Source organism: Aplidium turbinatum, chromosome 1 (genome assembly GCF_918807975.1).
Source record: "Aplidium turbinatum chromosome 1, kaAplTurb1.1, whole genome shotgun sequence".
Lineage (NCBI taxonomy): Eukaryota > Metazoa > Chordata > Ascidiacea > Aplousobranchia > Polyclinidae > Aplidium > Aplidium turbinatum.
In genome coordinates this window covers 4,637,443-4,643,077 of record NC_137472.1, presented here as the reverse complement: position 1 = coordinate 4,643,077, position 5,635 = coordinate 4,637,443, and the positions used below count along the sequence as shown (strand labels likewise).

At 36.5% G+C, this 5,635-nt stretch overlaps 1 long non-coding RNA gene across 1 annotated transcript; it reads left to right on the top strand.

Annotated features, from left to right (window-relative positions):
- Nucleotides 1-261: 261 nt before the first annotated feature.
- On the top strand, nt 262-1,828 carry LOC145783294 (uncharacterized). Its single transcript, XR_014290918.1, has 3 exons — nt 262-455; nt 718-1,091; nt 1,533-1,828. It is a non-coding gene; the product is annotated as an uncharacterized LOC145783294 (long non-coding RNA).
- Nucleotides 1,829-5,635: the final 3,807 nt, after the last annotated feature.

Sequence of the window (5,635 nt, the reverse complement as noted above, 5' to 3'; positions counted from 1 at the left end):
CTGTTAAAAAGTGAGAACTAAATGATTGAATGGTTTATCCAGCTGTGGTGATAAAACTTGTGGTAGGCTGATCTTTCGTGTGTGACCAGCGTGAATAATTTGAGCAGCAGGTCCAGGGTGGTAAACGATAGACCCTCAGCCCTGGCCAAAGATCGAGAAGGAAAAATTCCCATTAGGCTACAGGAAGAGGACCGGTACTTATTACCGGTATTATTTGTGACAATGTCTTATAATACATGTTTTAAACCAATTTAGGTTTTGTTATGCTTTTCTGAGCATGTGTTGTATTTCATTTCATTGAATAACTTGATACTTGGATATTATCCTTGTGCATTTATGATGTGCCGGGAGACAACTGGCGGCTGGGAGACAACTTGCCCATCTCAGTGGGATTAGTGGAACTGATTACAACATATTTTAAAGAAGATTGCTCAGCAATTTATCATTGCTTTGAGGTAACGTACATTTATTATTATTTACTTGCCAACACAGATTTTTTAATACCCAACCTTTCCATTCCCGGAAGAACATCCGACACATACTTTGCAAATTTATATATAGCTTGTATATAACTTGTGTGATATGAACACCATGCTACTACTGCTAATAAATTCTATTTCATTGCCTTCTTAGCGATAAGAGTGCGGCTATATGAGTGTTTGACAATGTTTGTTGTATTATTTTCAATATCTTAAAAATGTTGAATTCAATTTGTAGGATTCAGCTATCTCCCAGTTTGAGGAAACTCGTTTACCAGCATCCTATAATTGTGTGTTTTGGTAAGTTGTGAATGAGCGTTTGTACAATTTTGACTGATGTACAAGTGAACTTTTGAATTGCTCACCTAAATATGAAGTTGGTAAATGTAAATATGCACTAATTTCAGTTGTCGTAGTTTTCTTTTGTGCCTCATTGCATCTGCAGGGCCCACTCTTGCCAGTGCAGTGAAGTTTCTCGTATTCATCGAAGGCAACCTTGCAATGGAAACCAAGTCGTTTTTTTGTAGCGCTGGCTTACTTCTTCTGCTCATATTACGTCTTTGCAATGTCATATCCAGATAGTGCAGCTGCAAGTCTGGAGTTTATACAGAGGTATGTAAACCTGTAATGTGTTTAATTGTTTATGTATGAGCTAAGGAATAACAATAATGGAACTCCCTCCTTCACAAAGTCATTCATACCAGTGACATGCTGGTCTGGAGTGGGATTCAAATCCACGAAGTTCTTGACAGTGTCTCTGTACTGCAGCTAGTAAGAACTGCACCCATTACCGGAGGGATTGCGTCTTAGACCACTCGGCCATCCAGACTGATTATTAGAGGTGTTAAACTGTTAATACTAGTTATGTACGCAAGTTCCAAGCCACAACTCCAGAGGATGACGATTATTCTAAGGTTTGTGGAAGTGACAACGCATTCTGATCAATTTGAAGGTTTCACCACACGATGGTTATTTGGTATAGTTACAAACATTGCTAAATATCACGGTCAAATTTGAAAAGATCCACTGATATAACTTGTGTTGTTTCCTCAGATACTTTGCTCGCATTGGGGTCATCCGTCATGACAAGAAAAAGAAAAAGTGGGATGTGCACCCTAAAGTACTCCGACTGTGCAACGAGGTCATGCTTCGGCAGTGATGTTTGTTATGAAGATTGAAGCAAGTCAAGAAATTCACTGTTCAGTCGCTGCTGCTTCATGCTTAGCCGAAATATAGCCTCGGCTGAACTCTGCAGTTAAAAAAGCGAATCCACGTGTTCGTGAAACATCAAACAAATAGCTATACTTGTAACATCTTGAGAAATATATTGTGAAACATTGTCGCCAGTGAGGTCTGCTGTACACAATAAATTTATATCTGCAAATGCACGTGTGTAATATTTACTTGTAGAGAAAGTCATTTTACTCTCATAATGCCGTTTGTCACAAAAACTATTGGGGAAGTCATTTTGCTGCCTGTCCAGAGCAGTAATTTTACTGATCAAAAACATTTAAAAAATGACTATCCAGAGCAGTAATTCTACTGATCAGAAACATTTATAAAATGACTATCCAGACCAGTAATTTTACTGATCAGAAACATTAAAAATATGACTATTCAGAGCAGTAATTTTACTGATCAGAAACATTAAAAATATGACTATCCAGAGCAGTAATTTTACTGATCAGAAACATTAAAAATATGACCGTCAACGGAAGTAAAAATACTTCCATTACAGTAAATAAAATTACTACTTAGGAAGTTATTTTGCTGCCTGTCCAAAGGACAGTAAAATTTTTTAACAGTGTAGGGCAAGTTTTTGTTGCACTAAAATCGTGAAAAGTTGCACTTAATTTTAACAAAAGTTGCAGTAAAAAGTTGCATTTATGCACAAGTGTTTTAAAATTAGCCTATTAGAGTATGAGATACTCGAAAGGTTCCGTTGCATAACACAACAGTTTAAGATTTGCAGGGTGTCTGCCAGTTCCGTTTCTTTCTTCGCTATTCAATCGATCATGCATACATTTTTATGTTCTTTAGGTTTAAAACTTACATGACAGCATTTCGCTGTCAGCTCCTGCAGAGCTGTCAAATTTGGTACTTTCCAATTTCACGGACGGCCTGGCGAGACCGCCGAAAATTACATTTTTTGCCGGTACGCAGCAAGAAAATAACGCAATACGGAAATAATTTTCCGCAAAAAGCCTGTTTTCTAAATCACTCCTTTACATTTTGCGCAATACTTGATAAAAGTTGCAGTAAAAAGTTGCATGAAAAATATAAAAAAGTTGCAAAAATTTGCAATATAAAATTCCTACAAACAGCTAAAAACATCATGCTACATAAATTCTGAGTAATTAGGAAGCTGCTGGAAGCTGTAAAAAAAGTTGCAAAAACTTGCCCTAATGATAACATTTTATCTACTACGTGTATCCCCAAACGTACTGTTCTTCTTGAGTCTTTACCACAGTAGATAACGAAGTTACAGGGATAGCTATGTCAACAACAATAGGCCATCTCAATAATGCTTGCAAGCTGGTTGTGCCTTCCTACAAATTCACAAGATGTTGTTGCTTCTGCTAGTTGGAAATCAGGTTGCCGTAATATGAGTGTAAAGGTCTATTGAAAAGACTTCGCACAATCATACATTTTGAAACGCAGTTGTAGTCCTTGATCTCCAACAAACTTTAAAAAATATAGGTCATATCACTGTTAGATATAGATTAGAGAGCGATTACAAGAATGCCATGTTAGAAGTATCGCTGACGCGCTCTTGAAAACGCAGCTGGATAGCAAACATCTCACTACAACCCTATGTCAGAATGCCGTAGCTTTTGTGTACCAGATGTTGCCAACGTTCCCATTTTGGGAACATACAGTAAATACAACCGCGAGAAAAAGGCCTCTAAAAATTTATTACGCTTTAATTATATAACGCTTTAACGCTATAACGCTTTATTAGTTATAATGTTATAAAAACAAAAAAAAAGTTTCAAAAAAATTTTGCAGGAGTTGGTAAAATTAGTGGTCTTGAAAAGCAAGATGTTTACAAAAATTGTAACCTTTTGATACATTAGAAATATCATTCATTCAGCAACAACATATGAAAAAGACAAAAATAGAATACGATTTGTGTATAACTGTACGCGACTTTCATGCTCTCATAATGGGAAAGTTGACGCGTAAATGGTTGATATACTGCCATGAGAAAATTGTTTCATGAGGTGGGTTTGATGCACCCTAATGTTCATCGACTGTTGTTAAGTCCACATATCTATCCTGGGATCGGTATACAGGACATTGGTAGATAATGTGATGTGCAATATGAAAATCTAAGCCACATGCACAAGATGGTGAATCGGCAAGGCCCCATTGGAACATGTTGCTATTGAAACGGCCAACACCAGTTCGCAAGCGATTGAGCTTCACCCATTCCTTCCGAGGTAGTTCTTTTCCAGGTGGTGTATTGGTGTTGGAAGGACTATAAATTGAGTTGGTCTCGTGACTTCTTTCCATTCACTATTCCAAACTTTGAAAATGTGGAAGTTAGAGTTGCAGATAGCTGTAAGATGAAGATATAACTTTGAGACAAAAAGATGTCCTTGATGAAAGTCTTGTAAGAGTAGCCACTGAAAAATGAATCAATTACGAGAAGGTTTGATGCTAGATTTGGTAAGTCAAAACTAGCAAACATCAAAACTACGCAAGAGCATTCTTTGACACAGTTTGTCATATTTGATAGCAAACCGTTTTTTCAAATTTTGCAATTCTTAATGCATTTCTTAAAAAGCCTGCAATACAGTGAAAGAAAATGAGAACGCCGTTTGCAGAGCGATTATGCACTCTGAGAGATTGCAATGACTGAGAGGGAAGTGCAGCTTGTGACGAAGAAAATCTTCAAAATTGTGTCCAGATTGCGGAAAAATAAAGAAGGAAAATTCCTAACATTCATAAGCGTCCCCAGAGGTCTGATTGAGAAAAGTGTTTGGAACGTGTTTGTATACTTTTGTTAGTTGTTTGAACTGATGAAAGTTTAGTTATGTCAAGGAAAATGATACAATCAAATCACTTATATTGGTACTAATGGCAGTAAAGAGATAAAAATAAGTACTAATATGCTCATATCTCCAGACCCAAAATCCCAATCAGGGCACAATTTTTTTGAGGTGCAGTAACACAAGGGGCATAAGTTACTTTGATGATGCAACTTAAAAATAGCGTCATCGGCAAAAAAGTTGATTTGTTACAAAATTAGTTACAAAACCTGCCCATGTGGGTGGGGAAAACATTGATGAAATATTTTCAAACTTAGGATTTTTGACCAATTTCATTAATAAAAAATTTAAAAAATGTCAAGCGAGTTTAGATGAGAATTTAAAATTCATGGGACGTGTGCAACACCCTAAATGTCCAAATAAAAACGTATGAGTGCTCGAAATGCAATATGCTTCTGTGCACAAAACTGCTTGTGAAACTAATTTTTCAAGCTTTACGATCATTTATAAATGTATATTAACGCAAAACTGACGCAAAATAAATTTGGAATCTTGAAAGGTAAATCAAGTGGACTTCATAAGTCGGGTAATAATGTGATGACGTCTCAACCTGATACAGAAATTAAACATGAGTCCTGTCGCTTAAAGACCTTGGCGACAATAAATGAATCCATAACATTATTATCTTTATCGCGTGGACATTGCCAGACTACGTTTATATTGCGTCTTCTTTTCGATGAGCTTTCCATGATTTTGTTCAGCAAATTTTGGAAAGAACTGCAACCCAGCTTGCAAAAGTTGGCTTTGTTTTTGTTTTGTTTTTTCTCATGTAATTCCATATGGATGTGTAACATGTGTGCTTATCTGAAGCAAATAAATAAATACATTGTTTCGACGTTTAGCCATGTAAAATCAATTTCGATAGTTTGAGAGTTACATTATGTGAAACGACTGACAAAACAGGTGATTGGAGCCGTGATACTTACTTCAAAAGAATGTAATAAAACTATTTCCAACGAAAAAATCAATCATCAGATGCTGAATGAATGGAAAAAATTGTTTGCTGGCTGGGTAAGCGATAGTTGCAGTATATATTTGTTCCGTAGACGTCGCTATAATATCATCTGGACTGGAAGCCAAACGCTAGGCCTCATCTTGCAC